Below are 21,846 nucleotides of genomic sequence, written 5' to 3' on the forward strand. Positions count from 1 at the left end.
CCCTCTGGGCTGGCGTATTCAACACTGGAACGTTTTCTGTTTTTATAAGCTAGCCCCTGGGAACTTTCTGTTTCATTACAGATGAGTCCCTGGACAAAAACCTTTATAACTTTTAAACAGAAAGGTATTTTTGATTGATTCTTTTTCTGTTCTCTTTAAAATTTTGTCTAGTTTTTTATCAGATTTATTTGAAAAATATTTGGAATACTTTTTGTGCACCCCTTGGTATTTACGATAGCGCACATATTTTCTTTATACCGTAGATACCGAAGGAGGTGACGGAGCTGCGAACTTCACCGAGCTAGGCTCTGACTAATCCGAACCAGGCAAGCATGTTTGAACTTTTGATATGATGATTGTTTTGGCATGTTTGCATTAAGTAGTTTATGGCATGTTGATGAACATACCGATGAATGTCCTGTTACCTGAGACGATGAGGCAAGTGAGTTCCATGAGGGGATGGATGTGAGTATGCATGGCCATGTGTTGGCATGAGGATGGGTAAGATGGCAGTGTTGTAGCATGCCAGGCTTATGCCAGACTATGTGACTTCAATGTCAACTCGTATCATTCCAGTTCCTTCCATTCTTCCTTCCTTGTACTACCACAGATTTTCCGTAAGGAATATGGCTCAGTAAGTTGTAAACCGCTTTCCTGGTACACACCAAAAAGGAGAGGCCGTGATGATGGTTCCATGGCCCTGGATTAAAGCCAGTCATCCGATCAGGGGGCATGGGTGTTTCTGGTTGGGACCGAGAGGGGGGCACCCCTTAGAGCGCGCGTATATAAATTTGATCCCATGCTATTCGAGATTGTGATCTCCCCATCTCGAAAGTTTTTCTTGGACGGTGTCTAGGGTGATTCCTAGCATCGAGAGGTAGGATGGGTGTGTACTGGTTAGCTATGTTTTCTTCCGAAATACCGTAAACGGAACTAGTCCTTCGTGACTACGGAAATCCGTTGGCTGTGGGAAAATTTTTGTACAAACTCTGCAGAGTCATATATTCCTCCAAATCATCTATTCCATGTCCAAGATCGATATTATCTTATCCTGATCAAATGTCAGTTTTGATGGTAGAGACTCCGGGGAATCGCCTGAGTGCTAAGTCCGGTTAAATGATTATTCCTGTGAATGGACTAACCCATTTATTCTCATAAATTGAATGTTTATTATGAGTATTATTTACTTGTGAATAAAAGCCCTTTCTGCGATGTCGCTCAGACGTCCGACTGTGGCATTGTTGTATTTTACTTTATTTTCAAGCCCTTTATGTGGTGTCGCTGAGACGCCCGACTGTGGCATTTCTTTTAAAGCCCTTTCTGTGATGTCGCCCCGACGTCCGACTGTGGCATTTCTTTTAAAGCTCTTTCTGTGATGTCGCCCCGACGTCCGACTGTGGCATTTCTTTTAAAGCTCTTTCTGTGATGTCGCCCCAACGTCCGACTGTGGCATTTCTTTTAAAGCCCTTTATGTGGTGTCGCTAAGACGCCCGATTGTGGCATTTCTTTTAAAGCCCTTTCTGTGATGTCGCCCCGACATCCGACTATGGCATTTCTTTTAAAGCTCTTTCTGTGATGTCGCCCCGACGTCCGATTGTGGCATTTCTTTTAAAGCCCTTTATGTGGTGTCGCTAAGACGCCCGACTGTGGCATCATTTCCTTATATTTATTTGTTCACCTTTCGAGGCGTCACTTCAGACACCCGATCGGTCTTCATTTATGTTTTGTGGGATTTCAGGCGGACTACCGCCGTTTCCCTTTTACATACCTCGTTATGCTAATTTTTGAATATACATTGGTGAATTAATCATGACGCATTCATGCATGCATTTGTTGTATCTTACGTCCGAACTGTCTTGCGAGTACTTTCAAAGTACTCACTGGCTTGTTGATTTGGCCAGATGCTGACGAAGGCGATCTCATGGATGAAGAATTTGATAGCGAGTCCGACGCCTAGAGGAGTCCCAGTCAGTCTTGTACGACCCTGGATTTGGTCACTGTATTATATCCGCTTCCGCTACCAAATAAATTCATCGAGCCTCACCTCGACGCTCGATGAGATGACAGTTTTAGAGACTTGTATCTCTCTTCCCGCTGTGTTTTTCCACCACCGCCCTATCCTCGAGTCAGTAGTATGCCTCCACACCACTGTGTCATGTCCGCCAATATGTATATTTATTGGCATGCTTGTAATAATTTGGTTGAGCAACCGTAGTTCGACCCTGTAATATATTTTATGCTACTGGCTTATTGTATCAAGAATTTGTCTACCAGTAAGGAGGATTTCTCTCATACTGGACTCAAAAGATTGGTTTCTCAATAAATATTTTTATTGGAAAACCGGTCGTGACAAGCTTGGTACCAGAGCCAGGCTGACTGTAGGAAGCCACTAGGTGCGATCACTAATTGGTTATTAGCATGATTGAGCCTTTCCATATTTTCTTGATTGTAGTCATTTTCTGTCAGTCAGCATAAATTTATGATCTGACCATGCAGAATTTTTGCCTACTTTTGTAGATGGCCGACAACAGCTGCGAGTCCCAGACCTTCGCCAACGTGCCCGATGGGTTCGTCAAGCTTCTTTCCTTCATCGTTCAGGTCGCGATGGGACCATCTGTGCTCCCAGTTTTCACACTCTGCCAGCACCGAGTCAACGACAGTCTGACCATGCACCAGGCTGCGGTGCAGTTCAAGGGAGGGCGTGGTGAGTTACACCGCTTCCGGTTCTTGGGAAGAGCCATGCCTACGGAGAGGCATGCTATGCAGATGGCAGCCCGCGAGGCGATAGCTCGTCTCAGGGATGTCCTCCCCGTGATGAAGACTCGTCGTTACCGTTATCTTCCGTGCCATGTGCCTTACACCTGTCACTACGCATTCTCCTGCCCCAGAGGAGAACGAGATGAGGCTTTTGAGATGCTTATTGAGTATCTCCGGGCTCTGGAGGCAGCCTTCGACAGCCTGGTGGACGACTTTGTAGCTGCCCGCATGGACTCAGTTCATGGTTGTGCTGCCAACAGGAGGGAGCTCCTACCCACCGCACCGCCACTGACTTTGGTCTCGTCCTCAGCATCTAATACGCCTACTCGTCGCCTGCCTTCTACCGAAGAATTCAACCAAGTCATTGCACCCATCCCAGCGCGCACTGCACCACCCTTCGCGCCCACTCCTGTACGTATAGCTCCGCCCCTCGCAACCGCTCCGTCCACTCTATGCAACACTACACGTATGGAGCCTATTAGCAAGGAGGAAGTCGAGCCCCCAACCTCGCTACGCCTCGCCCTCGGCAGGGCAAAGGAGGTCGTCAACATCTCCGCCTGAGTACGCTTAGCCGCCATGTAATGTACCGCCTTGTATGATATGTTTGTATGTGCATAAGTTGTGAGAAGTAGCCTGTTTGCGCATCATGTAGGATCTGGAGAAGTGCATTAGCCTAAATAACATGTCAGGATTATGTACGCATGTCCTGAGTGATGTATTGTATAATTACCGCCCGCGTGTAAGATATGTAATGAGCAGTCATTCTCCGTGCGCAAGTCGATTTGTTTTTCTTAAGTAAGCTTGGTTATTTAATTGTATTTGCCAGCTTTATGCATTTATGGATTTGTTTTTGCGACTCTTTCCGCTTTTCTTATGGGTTTTACAAATATATCCCCAGAGTGAAAAATGTCTCTTCCTTGGACTCGCTCCATGCCAATTCCACCAGAGGAAAATTATGATACACAACCCAGCAACGAGTTCACTCAGGGACAGTCAAGCCAACAGGACAGTGAAATGGCACTTTCCCAAATGTGCCGCCTTTATGAACAGAGTCAGCAACAACATCGTGAAATGATGAACCAAGTCATCAACATGGGAAATCACCATGGACAGTATCAGCAGCATTCCAAGTTATCTGAGCTACAGAAGACACGTCCCCAAACATTTTCTCATACTGACAAGCCTCTTGAGGCCGAGGATTGGCTTCGAGATATGGAGAGAAAATTAATTATTGCAAAATGTTCAGACCCCGAAAAGGTATTGTATGCTCCGCACTATCTCACAGGAGCAGCCGCATCGTGGTCGGAGAATTTTCTGCACAGGCATCCCAACGAAAATGACATAACCTGGGATGATTTCAAGGATGGTTTCCATGGTGCACACATTCCTAAGAGTATTATGAAAATCAAGAAGAGAGAGTTCGATGACCTCAAACAAAGGAACATGACAGTGTCGGATTACAACAGTCAATTTACTCTATTGTCCCGCTACGCCAATGAAGAGCGTATGACTGAAATCAAGAAGATGGAGAAATTCCTTGACGGTCTGGCGCCCGCGCTTAAATGCCAACTGGTCGTGCACACTTTTCCTGATTTTAAAACACTGGTGGACAAAGCCATTACTCTAGAAAATGAGAGATGCAGTCTGGAAGATATCCGCAAGAGAAAAAGGGACCAGACTAACCATGCTCGCAATCACCAAAGCAGGACGGATTCTCAAAAGGGTGGGACCCACAAATCCTCATCCAATGTCTCATGCCCAATCAAGAATTTTCATGCAAGGGACAAGGAATTCACCTATCGCCCCGACGTTACCAGTTACGCTTGTGGAGAAGAAGGGCACTATGCCAAACAGTGCCCCAAGCCAAGGAACTCAACCCCAAAGCCGAACAACGGCGGCAACAATTCAGCGCCCAAGCGAAACAATTTCAATCCCAACAATAACCACAGGAAGGGTCATCTGAACCACGTAACCAAAGAGGAGGCACAAAATGCTCCGGATATCGTACTCGGTACGTTTCCTGTCAACACAATACCTGCAATGGTTTTGTTTGATTCTGGAGCTTCTCACTCTTTCATTTCGAAAAGTTTTGCTTTGCAAAATAATTTTTCGATGCTTCCTTTGGAGAAATCCATGATCGTCAAGTCCCCTGGGATTCAGCAAGTTACTCAGAATTACTGTCAGAATGTGGTCATTGAGTTCGAAGGATTGGAGTTTCACGCAAATCTTATTGTGTTGGAAAATAAAGGACTGGATGTCATCCTAGGGATGGATTGGCTAACCACCAACAAGGGGTTTATCGACTGTTTCAACAGGACCGTAATTCTCACACACCACCAAGGGAAGACAATAAGAGTATCAACCAAGGAAGGAAAAATACCCCGGCAACCGAGATTAAATAAGGTGGACGTTTCTGAGCTAAACAAGGTTCCAGTAGTGTGTGAATTTCCAGATGTATTCCCTGAAGAACTACCAGGCATGCCACCAGACCGAGAAATAGAATTCCGCATTGAGCTAGCACCAGGAACCACCCCCATATACAAGAAACCATACAGAATGGCACCATCCGAGTTGATCGAGTTGAAGAAACAAATAAAGGAATTACTGGACAAGGGATACATTCGAGCCAGCTCCTCACCTTGGGGATCACCAATTTTATTTGCCAAAAAGAAAGATGGAACGCTGAGATTGTGTATTGACTATCGAGCACTTAACATGGTCACAGTCAAAAACAAATACCCGATGCCAAGGATAAACGATTTGTTTGATCAACTCGCTCAGGCCAAGGTATTCTCAAAAATTGACTTAAGGTCAGGATACCATCAATTGAAGGTACAAACGGAAGATATCCCCAAAACAGCCTTCACCTCCAGATATGGACTGTACGAGTTCACAGTCATGCCATTTGGATTAACTAACGCCCCAGCATATTTTGTTCACCTCATGAACAAAGTATTTATGAAATTTATGGACAAGTTCGTCGTGGTATTCATCGACGATATTCTGTTATACTCCAAGACACTAGAAGAGCACGCAGAACATCTCAGGATTGTGCTAGGAGAGCTAAGAAAACACCAATTGTATGCCAAGTTCAGCAAGTGCGAATTTTGGCTAAGACAAGTAGGCTTTCTAGGCCACATACTGACCCAAGACGGTATCACAGTGGACCCAGAGAAAGTCAAGGCCGTACTTGGCTGGAAGTCACCAGCCAGCGTAACGGACATACGGAGTTTCTTGGGAATGGCAGGGTATTACCGCAGATTTATTGAAGGATTCTCCACCATAGCCAAGCCTATGACGCAGTTACTCAAAAAGGATAAGAAGTTTGACTGGACAGAAGCCTGCGAGAAAAGTTTCCAAGAACTAAAGTGGAAGTTAACGACAGCACCGGTATTAATTGTACCCGACATACACAAGAATTTTGAAGTATATTGTGACGCGTCCAGAAAGGGTCTCGGATGCGTGTTGATGCAGGAAGGCAAGGTTGTCGCCTACGCTTCAAGGCAACTTCGCAAGCATGAGGAAAATTATCCCACTCATGACTTAGAAATGGCAGCAGTTATTCATGCACTCAAGGAATGGAGGCATTTCTTACTTGGGAATCGATGTGAAATATATACAGATCACAAAAGTCTCAAATATATTTTCACACAGCCAGAACTAAACTTACGGCAACGACGTTGGTTGGAGTTGGTAAAGGATTATGATGTTGGTATCCATTACCATCCAGGGAAAGCAAATGTGGTGGCCGATGCTCTTAGTCGGAACCCCAGCTCCGACGAAAACAATCTGCACAGCTTGAGGCCCGAATTCCAACAAGAATTTGCCAAGCTCAACTTGATAATGGTAGCAGAAGGCACCATATCAAACTTGCAAATACAACCCGACCTTGTGGAGAAAATTAAAGAAGCTCAGCCCGGTCACACCAGCATCGAAGGCATCAAAAGAAAGTTGAGTATGGGCAAGGCCTCGGAATTCATCATAGACAATGAAGGAATATTATGGTACGGAGAAAGGCTCTGCGTGCCAAACATAGCAGACCTTAAACAACAAATTTTAGCTGAAGCCCACACCGCCCCGTACTCGATCCACCCTGGATGAACCAAAATGTATAAAGATATTCAGGAAAGATTTTGGTGGCACGGTATGAAGAGGGACATAGCCACCTTCATTGCATGTTGCGACTCATGTCAACGCATAAAAGCTGAGCATCAGAGACCAACCGGACTACTGCAACCAAACAAAATACCTGAGTGGAAATGGGATGAAATAGGGATGGATTTCATTGTCGGACTACCTCGGTCACGACACGGGAATGATGCCATATGGGTCATCACTGACAGGTTAACCAAAGTGGCACACTTTATTCCAATAAAGACGACCCACACCACTCAGAGGCTTGCCAGGATTTATCTTTCCCGCATAGTTTGTCTGCACGGTGTCCCGAAGACTATAATATCCGACAGAGGCACTCAGTTCGTCTCAAGATTTTGGGAGCATTTACAACAGGCTCTGGGAACCCAACTAGCCTTCAGTACCGCATACCACCCACAGACTGATGGACAAACAGAACGCGTAAACCAGGTTTTAGAAGACATGCTGAGAGCATGTGTCCTCACATATGGAACCAGTTGGGAAGAAAGCCTGCCATACGCCGAGTTCGCGTACAACAATAGCTACCAGGCCAGCCTGTAAATGGCTCCTTTTGAAGCCCTATACGGACGGAGATGTCGTACCCCGCTAAATTGGTCAGAGACCGGAGACAGCCGTATCTTCGGCCCAGACGTGCTCAAAGAAGCCGAGGAAAAAGTCAAGCTAATCAGGGACCGACTCAAGACCGCTCAAAGCCGACAGAAGAGTTATTACGATCAGAAACATCGTGGGGTAAATTTTGAACCCGGTGAATTCGTGGACCTACGAGTATCACCTATGAGGGGACTGCAACGGTTTAAGATTAAAGGAAAGTTAGCACCAAGATTCATTGGACCATTCTGCATAGTGGCACGAAGAGGCACTGTAGCCTACCAGCTAGACTTACCCGAAGACTTGTCCGACATTCACGACGTGTTCCACGTCTCTCAATTAAGGAAGTGCGTAAGCAAACCAGAGAAGCAAGTATCCCATGAGAACGTTGACGTACAACCAGACCTCACTTATCGGGAACGCCCAGTAAAAATATTAGAGGAGTCTGAAAGGAGGACCCGACAGAAGACCATCAAGTTTTTCAGAGTTCAGTGGAGCAACCACACCGAAAGCGAAGCAACTTGGGAAAGAGAGGATTTTCTTCGGACAGAGCATCCACACTTATTTGAGGAACAGTTGAAATCTCGGGGACGAGATTTTTCCTAAGGGGGTAGGTGTTGTGACACTCCAAAAATTTTATTTTGGTTTTCAGCAAAACTTTGTGGTTTTTGAAAAGAGGCCATTTAAATTTTTTCCAGAAAACCTTCCTCTTAAAAACTTCCTTTTCTTTGGCAAGGTTTTATTTTTATTCAAGCTATGGTGTTTGATCTTTTGAACCTTCTTCTCTGTTGGTTCCCTCTCAAACTTATTTTGGGAGTTTAATCTTTTTATTTTAAAAAGAAACTCTATGAAAACTTGGGATTTTCATATCTTGAAAACCACCCATGACTTTGTATTTTGCCCATGTGGTAAAACCCCTCCAAAACCTCCCCTCCTCCTTGTGATCAACCGTAGTTCTCTGTCCCAACTAATCCAAGCAAGTTTTGGATTCTATCCTAATTTTCTTTTCACTCAAATCATTTCTGAAAATTAATTGGAGCCTGAGAGTTTTTCAAAGCAAGTACCCTTTTGCATTTGAGTTTTGACCTCAAACCAACTCTCCTGAATAGTCCTTTGTACCCACAACCCAGAACCATCTTGATCCACTCCTTCTCTTTTCAAATTTTTCAAAATTCAGTCTCTGCAAGTTTGGACCAGATTTGCCAAATTTGGTGAAATTCATATCTACACTGCTCCAAAAATTCCACCAAAAATCAGGCAGCCTACTGGAGCAATGAGAAGCCACTCCACCAAAAATCAGCTCAAGGAAAAATCACCAGAGGCCAAATTCATTCTATCGAACACCTTGCATGCACTGTTGCTGTTCAAAATTCAGAAAGATTCAGAGTTCAGTGTCGATCTTCGACAGAGGTTCAGTCACATGCCCACAGTGCCCTTGGCACGTTCCTCGCCGCCTCTTCCTCCTGTCTGGAGCATCCCGCACGCGCGCTTGGCGTCTTCCCGGCGTCGGTGGTGCCCCTGGCCGCCCGCGCCGGCGTGTCTTGCGGCGGCCGAGACCCCGTTACAGCCGACAGGGGACAAGAACGGCGGCTCAACACCGTTCCGCGCCGCCCATCGCCCCTCTGCTCTCCGCGTGGCCTCATGCGTGCCAGCGCACGCCCGTGGCACCGCCACCGTGGCCGGCAAGCACGGGACGCGCTCCCTGCCGCCGACGGGCCCGCGCCGCCCCGTTCTGTCGAACTCACCCCCAAAGCACCAAACTCCAGCTCGATTAGCACCAAAACGGAACCGTGGACCTCCACGATGACGCACAACGTCCTAATTACCCCGACCAAGCCCTGCGCCGCCGTAATCGTCACCGGAGACCCCCGTTCACGGCCACCGCCTCGGACCGCCTATGTAAAGGGCCCCCGAGCTCACCCTCGTGCACGCATCATCACCACACCTCACCAACGCCCCGCCAGGCCACTAGGAGGACCTCGAGGAGGTCTCCTCCCCCAACTCCGGCCGCCCCGATCCGCCTCGGCCTCCACCACGATTCGCTCCGGTGAGGCCATCTCCGGCGCTCTAACCCCATCAATTACTCCCTCTAGCTACCAGGAGCCTAACCCCCTCCTCAATTTGATCTCTGCAGCCCTCTCCGACGAGTCCCTCGACCACCCGAGCCGCCGCCCGCCGGAGCAAAGCTCGCCGTCGACGTGGTACTCGCCGGCGACCACCACCACCACCAACCGACGCGGAAGGGTGCCTTGAACACGGAGGTACCCTCTGATCCCCCTGCCTCGCCGTGGATCGCCGCCGGCGACCACCGCGGCTCTCGGGCGCCGACGAGCTTCGTCCCCCCCCCATTTGAAAGTTTAAACCTGACGAGTGGGACCCCACCGTCAGCCTCTCTGCCCTATCTATTGAATCGTTTTCTGGAAGCGCCTTCGGGCAAAATGCGCTTTCCCCTCTGGGCTGGCGTATTCAACACTGGAACGTTTTCTGTTTTTATACGCTAGCCCCTGGGAACTTTCTGTTTCATTACAGATGAGTCCCTGGACAAAAACCTTTATAACTTTTAAACAGAAAGGTATTTTTGATTGATTCTTTTTCTGTTCTCTTTAAAATATTGTCTAGTTTTTTATCAGGTTTATTTGAAAAAAATTTGGAATACTTTTTGTGCACCCCTTGGTATTTACGATAGCGCACATATTTTCTTTATACCGTAGATACCGAAGGAGGTGACGGAGCCGCGAACTTCACCGAGCTAGGCTCCGACTACTCCGAACCAGGCAAGCATGTTTGAACTTTTGATATGATGATTGTTTTGGCATGTTTGCATTAAGTAGTTTATGGCATGTTGATGAACATACCGATGAATGTCCTGTTACCTGAGACGATGAGGCAAGTGAGTTCCATGAGTGGATGGATGTGAGTATGCATGGCCATGTGTTGGCATGAGGATGGGTAAGATGGCAGTGTTGTCGCATGCTAGGATTATGCCAGACTATGTGAATTCAATGTCAACTCGTATCATTCCAGTTCCTTCCATTCTTCCTTCCTTGTACTACCACAGATTTTCCGTAAGGAATATGGCTCAGTAAGTTGTAAACCGCTTTCCTGGTACACACCAAAAAGGAGAGGCCGTGATGATGGTTCCATGGCCCTGGATTAAAGCCAGTCATCTGGTAAGGGTGCATGGGTGTTTCCGGTTGGGACCGAGAGGGGGGCACCCCTTAGAGCGCGCGTATATAAATTTGATCCCATGCTATTCGAGATTGTGATCTCCCCGTCTCAAAAGTTTTTCTTGGACGGTGTCTAGGGTGATTCCTAGCATCGAGAGGTAGGATGGGTGTGTACTGGTTAGCTGTGTTTTCTTCCGAAATACCGTAAACGGAACTAGTCCTTCGTGACTACGGAAATCCGTTGGCTGTGGGAAAAATTTTGTACAAACTCTGCAGAGTCATATATTCCTCCAAATCATCTATTCCATGTCCAAGATCGATATTATCTTATCCTGATCAAATGTCAGTTTTGATGGCAGAGACTCCGGGGAATCGCATGAGTGCTAAGTCCGGTTAAATGATTATTCCTGTGAATGGACTAACCCATTTATTCTCATAAATTGAATGTTTATTATGAGTATTATTTACTTGTGAATAAAAGCCCTTTCTGCGATGTCGCTCAGACGTCCGACTGTGGCATTGTTGTATTTTACTTTCTTTTCAAGCCCTTTATGTGGTGTCGCTGAGACGCCCGACTGTGGCATTTCTTTTAAAGCCCTTTCTGTGATGTCGCCCCGACGTCCGACTGTGGCATTTCTTTTAAAGCTCTTTCTGTGATGTCGCCCCGACGTCCGACTGTGGCATTTCTTTTAAAGCTCTTTCTGTGATGTCGCCCCGACGTCCGATTGTGGCATTTCTTTTAAAGCCCTTTATGTGGTGTCGCTAAGACGCCCGACCGTGGCATCATTTCCTTATATTTATTTGTTCACCTTTCGAGGCGTCGCTTCAGACACCTGATCGGTCTTCATTTATGTTTTGTGGGATATCAGGCGGACTACCGCCGTTTCCCTTTTACTTACCTCGTTATGCTAATTTTTTAATATACATTGGTGAATTAATCATGACGCATTCATGCATGCATTTGTTATATCTTACGTCCGAACTGTCTTGCGAGTACTTTCAAAGTACTCACTGGCTTGTTGATTTGGCCAGATGCTGACGAAGGCGATCTCATGGATGAAGAATTTGATAGCGAGTCCGACGCCTAGAGGAGTCCCAGTCAGTCTCGTACGACCCTGGATTTGGTCACTGTATTATATCCGCTTCCGCTACCAAATAAATTCATCGAGCCTCACCTCGACGCTCGATGAGATGACAGTTTTAGAGACTTGTATCTCTCTCCCCGCTGTGTTTTTCCACCACCGCCCTATCCTCGAGTCAGTAGTATGCCTCCACACCACTGTGTCATGTCCACCAATATGTATATTTATTGGCGTGCTTGTAATAATTTGGTTGAGCAACCGTAGTTCGACCCTGTAATATATTTTATGCTACTGGCTTATTGTATCAAGAATTTGTCTACCAGTAAGGAGGATTTCTCTCATACTGGACTCAAAAGATTGGTTTCTCAATAAATATTTTTATTGGAAAACCGGTCGTGACACTCTAGTAGGCTACAAACACCAGAAACTACTTGCAACTCCTGGACAGAGGACTAGGGTGAATAAGAAGTCGAGCGGGGTCATATTTCAGGGCCCAATGTATGGTAGTAGCTGAATCATGGATCACAAACACAGAACTCAGTTCCTAAGGACGGCTTCAATGAGACAACCCACCATGTACTCCTACATGGCCTCTCACCGATACCTTTACCAAATCGTGTTCACACACTTAGCTCACACGCAGTAGGACATGTTCACACACCTCTGATTCATTCCCGATGAATCAGACCTGACTCAACTCTAAGCAACAGCAGGCATGACAAACAAAGATGAATGAGTAGGCACAACAGGGCTCAAACAACTCCTACTCATGCTAGTGGGTTTCATCTATTTACTGTGGCAATGACAGGTCATGCAGGATAAAGGGGTTCAGCTACCGCAACAAGTAACAGATGAATCATTGTTGTCCTAATGCAGTAAAAGAGAGCAGGAGCGAGAGAGTGGGATTGTATCGGAATGAACAAGGGGGTTTTGCTTGCCTGGCACTTCTGAAGATATTATAGCTCTTCATCGGTGTCATCGATCTCATCATCGAAACCACGTCTATCGAGAGGGGACAATTACCGGCAAACAAAGAGGGACACAATCAATGCAATGCAGTGCAACAAATATGATGCATGATAATGTCATGGCAATATGCTGTTGATTGAGCTAATGCAACTAGCAACCATATTAAATGAAGTTGGTTTGAATCCAAGATTCAAATTCAAACTCCATATGTGGATATTTAAATGCCATTTATATGATTTGACCTAAACAGTGAGCAAAAGTTGTTCTAACATGCATGAAAATGGTACAGATGGATAGATTGGATTTTTTGATCATTTTTCATATATAAATCTTTGCATTTGGAGTTACAGATTAATTTCTATGAATTTTAGAAGTTTAGGCAAATTTCTGGATTTTTCTGAATAAGAATAAATCCAGAAAAGGGCATTACTGCGTCAGTCTGACATCATCATGACGTCAGCAGGTCAACGAGGCACGGTCCAGGTCAACCCTGACCAGTGGGTCCCGCATGTCAGTAGTTAATTAACCTAACTAAAATTAGTTTAAACTACTCTGAGTTAATTAGCAGAGGGGCCCCACATGTCATAGACTCAGGGGAGTCAACCTGGGCCCACCCTGGTCAAGGTCAAAGTCAAACACGCCGGCGTCTAGCCGCCAGCGAGGCCGAACACGGCGGCGGAAGTGCTTTTGTGCATTCCGGCGACCAAACGGGCGGCGGAAGGCATCTACGCTTAGCTGAGACCGAGCCGCGGCTATTGGTGGTGGTGGTTGAGCTCGGGATGGCCGGAGACGTCGCCGGCGACGACTTTGGCGGTCGCCGGAGTCGGGTGAAGATGGATCCGACGCTACGGGGCACGGCGAGGCCCGTGGTGAGGTGCGTTAGGCCCCTGGGGACGCGGTGAGTGTGTTAGACAAGGTGGGGTGGTCGGTGGTTAGCCGGAGACACGTCGGCGACGAGCTCCGCGGCGGCGCGTGCGGGTGAGCTACGTGTGCTCGTCGTGGTGCACGAGAGCGAGAAAGGGAAGGGGGAGGAGGTAGCCAGGCTCACAGCGGTCTCGAGGGAGCAGACGGCGCGGTCGGGGGCGAGCTGATGCGGCAGCGACGGCGAAGGGGATCTCCGGCGATGGCGGTTCGGTCGAGGTCAGTGCGGCGGCTTCGGGGCACGCGAGCGCTCGGGGCTCGGCTAGCTCGAAGGAGTAGAGGGTGGCGAAGCTTCTGGACACGGTGGCGCAGCGCGAGGTTGACAGAGAGCGCAACTAGGGCGAGGGTGCGGCGGCGGTGGTATCGGCCATGGCGTGGGAGAGCGAGGGAGAGGAGCTGGGGCTGAGTGAGAGTGTCCAGGGGGTTCGGGGCACGACGTGGAGCTCATCCAAGGTCACAGGGGGGCGAGAGGGGGAAGCAGGGCGACGGGCAGCTGCGTGGCGCACGCTGCGGCCGCCGTCGAGCACCTGCCTACCTGCCTGGCCAAGCCAAGCAGCTCGCTGGAGCGGTGGCTGGGCTGGGCCGGCAGGTGGGCCTCTGGGTGGCGCCAGGTAAAACTCTCTCTCTATCTGTTTTTCTGTTTCTGTTTTTCTATTTTTATGTAACTTCTGGGCTTTATTAAGAATACCAAAACGTTTTCAAAAATCCTGAAAATAATTGTGGGCTCTGTTTGGAATATTCCCAACAGCCCTCACTTAAGCTTAGAATTAATTGAGCATTTAAAATATTACATAGCATTTAAATGCCCAATTGCAAATAGCATATGATTTAATTCAGTGACCAAATATGTCATGGAAAAATGTGCAACACCTCTGGTTATGGTTCTAGCATTTTCCAGAAATGATGAACATTTTTGAAAGCCATTTGGAACTCACTGAAAATATTTTAGTTGAACCCAGTGAATTCCTTTGATGCTAGGGTTTAGGCAATCCCCATTTCAAGTTTAATAAAACTTAAACATGATGCATGGGTGATAAAGCAAAGACAAGCAAGGCCTGAACTGGGGATGTGACAATGATGCCGGAGACAGACAGGAACCAGCGCCTACAGGGCACTGGAAAACCACCTCGTCATACGACATATACATGGTGGACACCCCAAAAGATGGGGACGGCGAAGAAGCAGCGAAGGCAGATTCCTTAAAGAAACAGCCCAAGCGCCGGCGTCAGCGGCGCCACTCTAAATCTCGCCACAGCAAGAATGGAGATTCCGGCACAGGAGATAATAATACCCCAGAAAGTGCCGAAGATAATCCCCTCCAGCAAGACTCAGCGCAGGAGGATGCAGAAGCAAGCCCTCACGAGAGGGCAGCAGATGAAGAGGTCGAGGACTATAATTATATACCTCCCTCCGAAGACGAGGCAAGCCTCAACGACGACGAATTCGTCGTGCCAGAGGATCCCGTCGAACAAGAGTGTTTCAAACGCAGGCTTATTGCCACGACAAATAGCCTAAAGAAAAAGCAGCAGCAGCTTCAAGCTGATCAGGACCTGCTGGCCGATCGATGGACCGAAGTCCTCGCGGCCGAAGAGTATAAACTCGAACGCCCCTCCAAAAGCTACCCAAGACGCAAGTTGCTCCCCCGACTAGAGGAGGAAGCATACATACATTCATCACCAGTGCATGATATGGCAGACCGACCACCCTGTGGTCGCGACAGAGAGGCATCCAGGCCCTCCACCAAGACCGTACCCCGGCATCGCTCCAAAAGTGTGAAGCCAAGAGGGAACGCGCCGGACTTGCGAGATATATTGGAGGACAAAGCAAGGCAATCCAGATCCATCTACGGATCACGAGGGCGCCCCACGACCTACGACGAATACCATCATGCCAGATACAATCACTTCGGTCGGGCCAAACACAGCAGACAACGCTCTCTCGAGCTACGTCATGATATTGCTCAATATAGAGGCGCCGCACACCCGCTATGCTTCACTGACGAAGTAATGGATCATCAAATCCCTGAAGGGTTTAAACCCGTAAACATCGAATCCTACGACGGCACAACAGACCCCGCGGTTTGGATCAAAGATTATCTCCTTCACATCCATATGGCCCGCGGCGACGATCTCCATGCCATCAAGTATCTCCCACTCAAGCTTAAAGGACCAGCTCGGCATTGGCTTAACAGCTTGCCCGCAGAGTCAATTGGGTGTTGGGAAGACCTGGAAGCCACATTCCTCGACAACTTCCAGGGCACGTATGTGCGGCCACCAGACGCCGATGACCTAAGCCACATAATCCAGCAACCAGACGAATCGGCCAGACAATTCTGGACACGGTTCTTGACAAAGAAAAACCAAATCGTCGACTGTCCGGATGCAGAGGCTCTCGCAGCCTTCAAACATAACATCCGCGACGAGTGGCTAGCCCGGCACCTGGGACAGGAAAAGCCGAAATCCATGGCAGCCCTCACATCATTAATGACCCGCTTTTGCGCAGGAGAGGATAGCTGGCTAGCTCGCAGCAACAACCTCAGTAAAAATTCTGGCAGTCCGGATACTAAGGACCACAATGGCAGGTCGCGTCGAAGCAAAAATAAACGCCACATTAACGGCGACGACAAGGAGGATACGACAGTCAACGCCGGATTCCGAGGCTCTAAACCCGGTCAGCGGAAGAAGCCATTCAAAAGAACCACTCCGGGTCCGTCCAATTTGGACCGGATACTCGACCGCTTATGCCAGATACATGGCACCCCTGAAAAGCCAGCTAATCACACCAACAGAGATTGCTGGGTGTTCAAGCAGGCAGGCAAGTTAATTGCCGAAAACAATGACAAGGGGCTAAACAGCGACGACGAGGAAGAGACCCGACCGCCGAACAATAGAGGACAGAAGGGTTTCCCCCCACAAGTGCGGACGGTGAACATGATTTACGCAACCCATATACCCAAGAGGGAGCGGAAGCGTGCACTAAGGGACGTATATGCGATGGAGCCAGCGCCCCGAAGTTCAATCCATGGTCCTCTTGTCCGATCACTTTCGATCGAAGAGACCATCCGACCAGCATACGCCATGGCGGATTCGCCACATTGGTTTTAGACCCAATCGTTGATGGATTTCACCTCATGAGAGTCCTGATGGACGGCGGCAGTAGCCTGAACCTGGTTTATCAGGATACAGTGCGCAAGATGGGCATAGACCCCTCAAGGATTAAACCTACAAAGACAACCTTTAAAGGTGTCATACCGGGTGTGGAAGCCAATTGTATAGGCTCAGTCACACTGGAAGTGGTCTTCGGATCCCCGGATAATTTCCGGAGCGAGGAGTTAATCTTCGACATAGTCCCATTTCGCAACGGCTATCACGCTCTGCTCGGACGAACCGCGTTTGCAAAGTTCAATGCGGTGCCTCATTATGCATACCTCAAGCTCAAGATGCCAGGCCCTCGTGGAGTCATCACGGTCAACGGAAATACGGAACGCTCCCTCCGAACGGAGGAACATATAGCGGCTCTCACGGCAGAAGTACAGAGCAGCCTTTTAAGGCAATTTTCGAGTCCGGCCGTTAAATGACCGGGTACAGCCAAACGCGCCCGAAGCAACACCAACCAAGATCACCTGGCACGATCAGAGCACGGGTAGCAATGCGGCCCTAACCCCCGCCCTCGCACGATCGCAAGAGCAACCCTTCGCGTACATCATTACGCTTTGGAGATACCATGGGCGTAGGGGAAGGGGCACGACCACAATAGACCCAGAGTGCGGCTCGACCACACCAGGGGCTCGCAAGTGTGTCACTCTTTCTTATTTACTATTTTCTTTCTTTGTATACACAGGACCCCATTAGCCAGAGGCCCTGTCCAGCGGTGAACCTACCGAACTCATGATGCAACAGCCGGGGAAGAAAGAATGCGGCGACTAACACTCAGGTGGTCTCAATTACGAGCATTAAAATTTGATTATATACACCAAGTCCGCAGCCCATCCCTGGAGGGGGACATGTTTAACTAGTCCAAAACCCTTGCTTACCGCATTATTTGTATCAGTCCGCACTTATAGCAGACTTCCTTTAATAAATGAAGCAGCACCTTTTTGCCGGTTATTACATACATATGTTCATTACATGACATCTTGCACCCGTATATTTTGGTACGGCCTAGTACACTAGGGGCTTATGTTCCCCACTTTATGGTGTGACAAGTCCGAATACTTTCACAAGTGCGGCACCCCGAACTTATAGCATTATATGAAACGGCTCCGAATCATGTCTTGGGTCAATAGTTGGGTTTGCCCGACTCCCACGTTTTGGTGCCTTACGTTCCGTTCCGTCGGCTAAGGTGGCACTGGGAGAACCACTGCGATTGCTCCCCGGTTGAGCCGGGCGAGCGCCTCAGTGGAGAAAGCTAAAACTGACCGGCACGATAAGGCGAGAGACTGGTCGCTGTTCGAGAGGTCTTTTCGGGTCCTTAAAGACTCACGCCGCTTCGAGCGAAGTTCCGGATAATGTCCGACGAAGGCGTGGATAGCGCCCCGAATTCGGTCTTCTGAATAACAGGGGCTTCGCCGAAATTTAAAATTATAGAATTCGATGGCTAAGTGAGAGTGTTCAAGCATTATAAGTCCGGTTGCCTTGTTCGTTGTGTTGAGCGCCTCCCTAGATGGACCCAAAAATGGGAACAAGAGTGCTCAAGTTATCCCAAACACCCCAACACTTGCGGCTTGGGGGCTGAAGCCAACGACTTGCCATCTCTCAGATTTTATAAACGGCCGCATAGAAGGTAATATTTTAAATTAAACAAGTGTTGCTTACAGCGCACATGAACAAAGTTTTCAGCGCACAGGATAATACATAGCGAGTTTTACTCAAAAATTACATCTCTAGGGCACTCATCCGCAATATCGCGGGCTCCATTCAGGACAGTTTTATAATACATTTTGAGCGTACGATACTCCTTGCCCAGTGGCGGCGGGTCAGTGAGAAGCTTCTCCGCATCCAGCCTGCCCCAGTGCACCTTTGTACTGGCGAGGGCCCGATGAGCACCTTCAATACAGGCGGAGCGCTTGATGACCTGCACCCAGGGGCACACATCCACCAGCCGCCGTATGAGGCCGAAGTAGCTCCCAGGAATGGCCTGTCCAGGCCACAGCCGGACTATAAGGCCCTTCATGGCCTCCTGAGCTACCTTGTGGAGTTCGACCAACTGCTTCAGCTGGTCGCTTGGGGGCACCGGATGGCCGGCCTCAGCGTACTGAGACCAGAAGACCTTCTCCATTGAGCTCCCCTCCTCGCCATGGTAGAATGCGGCGGCATCGGATACACTACGCGGCAGATCTGCAAACGCCCCTGGAGAGCTCCGAATGCGGGTAAGTGTCAGGTAGTTTACATCAACATGCTTGCTTTGCATGAAAAATGCCTTACCCCCCGCTATCTTCTTCACATCTTCAACCTCCTGAAGGGCCTTACGGGCCTCGGCCTTGGCAGACTTGGCACTTTTGAGAGCCGAGGCGATCTCGGACTCCCGAGTCTTGGAGTCGCGCTCCAAGCTCTCATGCTTCTCCATGAGAGCCTGGAGCTCTTGCCGCACTGCCGCCACCTGTGCCTCCTGCTTTTCTCGCTCTGCCCGCTCCGTGGCCGCACTTCGTTCGGCCGCGGACACAGCCTCCTTCAGGGCTGCCACCTCGTTTGTGGCCCCTGCAATTCCCATATTATCCTCGTTAATGTTATTGCAACCAAAATCCTTTTCTGTAAGGTAAACATTCAAAGTGGTGCTACTCACCTTCTTTGTCCTCGAGCTGCCTCTTGGCATGGCCGAGCTCTCGCTCGGACTGCTCGAGATCTTGCTTTAATGTACCAACCTCCGCAGTCAGTGCGGCAGAGGTCAGCAGCACAGCCTGCAAACCCATATTGACATAATTTATTAGCAACCTGTGAATATCTTTTTAGATCCTCAGTCCGGCTTTTCTTTCCGAACACCGAACTAAGCATCAGGGGCTACTGTCTATGCGGTATTACATTACATAATTTTAACTTCTTACCTCAAAGCCTGTTAGAAGGCTACTGCAGGCTTCAGTCAGCCCGCTCTTGGCAAGCTGAACCTTCTAAATCACGGCACTCATAACAGTGCGGTGTTCTTCCTCGATGGAAGCACCTTTGAGCGCCTCCAGCAAGTTGTCCGGCACCTCCGGTTGGACGGAGGCCGCCGGTGTCACGGTCTTGCCCTTCTTTCGAAGGGGCCGCCCGCCGGACTCCGGAACCACTGCAGGTTCCGATGTAGAGTCCGGCGCAAAGTCCGGGAGGCTGCCTTGCGGCGCCTCCGGAGCCTCCTCCTGATGGGTCCCTTTCTGGGATCCCACCTCGGACAGCGTGCCTCTCCGGGTGCTCAAGGTCCAAGGGAATCTTCTTTGTTTCTTTGGCTGGCTGGAAGGAGCCCTGGGTCTCTGATTCTTTGGGTTGTGGTGACAGGTCCGACTGCTTGCTGGCCATGGCCATCACCCGGTCCAGGAGCTTTTTCTTAGCGGCAATCACAAGGGACTCGGCCAGCCGACTGCTGGCTGCAGCACAGGCCGCAGACTTCTCATAGTCTCCACTCATCGTGATAATGCCCTTGGTTCCTTCATCTTCATCTTCAGGTAGGCATAATGTGGTACTGCCATGAACTTGGCTAGAGCTGGTCGGACTAAGAGCGCGTGGTAAGGGCTCTCCAGGTCTACCACCTCAAACCAAATTGCCTCACAGCGGAAATGATTCTTGTCTCCGAAGAGGACATCTATCTTAATCTTGCCGATTGGTGAGCAGGAAAGGCCGAGCACAATGCCGTGAAACATAGTCCGACTGCGCAGCAGCTGCTTCTGTTTGATGCTCAACTTCTCCACGGTATCGCGGTAAAAGATGTTGATGCTTCTACCGCCATCTATCAGGACCCGAGAGAATCGAGCAGCTCGCCTCTCCGTGGCAAAGGTGGCATCCAGCACCAAGGCATATGAGCCTGGGGACGGCATCACTTTCAGGTGGTCAGCGCGGCTCCAGCTGATAGGCTTCTCAGACTAGTGCATGAACTCTGGAGCAGTTAAGGCAACTGCATTCACTTCTCGGTGCTTCTGACGCCGGCTATGTCTGTCGTTGGCCACGCTGGTGAAGACAACGTAGGCACCATGTTCTTTAGGGGATTCATCCTGGATTGCACCAACTGCTGGATGGGCGGTGGGCAGTTGAGGAGGCGGAGGCGGCAGGCCGGCAGGCGGAGGAGGCAGTCCTTCTCCCTTGGTGATGCGGACAAGCCAGTGGCATTTCTGGGTTGTATGGTTGGATGGCTTCGCGCCGCTGTGGAACTTGCAAGGGGCATCAAGAGTCTTCTCGAAGGAGAAAGTGGTCAACCAAGCTGGCTTGCCGCCCTTCGAGCGCTTGCGGAGTGGTTGCCCTTCAGGCTGCTAGTCCTCAACTGTCGCCACCTGCCGGCTGGCGGAGGCCGGCTGGGGGGCTTTGCGCTTGTTGTCGTTCGACTGCTGGCGCCGGTTGTTGTCTCCAGCCGGCGTCCTACGATCCCGAGGGAGCACCTTCCCAGAAGCGTCCACCCAGAGCTCCGATTTCATGGAGGAGTCGACAGTGGCGTACTTGTCTACTATGATCAGCAGCTCGTCGAGTTGATGCTTGAGTAAGGTGTCTTCTCAGCATCCGGCAGTGAAGTACTTGATTGCTTGGACCTCATGCACCTCTTTGCAGGAGTTGTGCAGTTCAACCCACCGGGTCAGGTAGTCGCGGGTGGACTCGTCGAGGCCTTGAACGCACAGCGAGAGCTGGCGAGGCTTCGGCGGCCGCTTGTAGGTGCTGGTGAAGTTGCGGATGAAGACTTCAGTGAAATCTGCCCAATTGTTGACGCTGCGGGGCTTCAGGCTGTTCAGTCATGTCCGGGCCGTGTCTTGGAGCATGAGCGAGACGTACTTCATAGCAACGCGCTTGTTGCCGTTTGCTATGTTGATGGTCGTGGAGTAGTCAACTAACCAATCCTCCGGCTTCACAGAGTCGTTGTACTTTGCTTGTCTCGTGGGAGCGAGAACCCATTGGGGAAGGGCTCGTCGCGGATGCGGGGGCCGAAACAAGGCGGGCCCATTGTGTCTTCTTCTTCTAGCACATGGGATCGAGCAAGGCAGTCGATCCGGTGGTGCGCGTCGTTCTCTCTGACACCTTCTTGGAAGCCCAGCCGGT

Source organism: Triticum aestivum, chromosome 3B (genome assembly GCF_018294505.1).
Source record: "Triticum aestivum cultivar Chinese Spring chromosome 3B, IWGSC CS RefSeq v2.1, whole genome shotgun sequence".
In the NCBI taxonomy this organism is placed as follows: Eukaryota; Viridiplantae; Streptophyta; class Magnoliopsida; order Poales; family Poaceae; genus Triticum; species Triticum aestivum.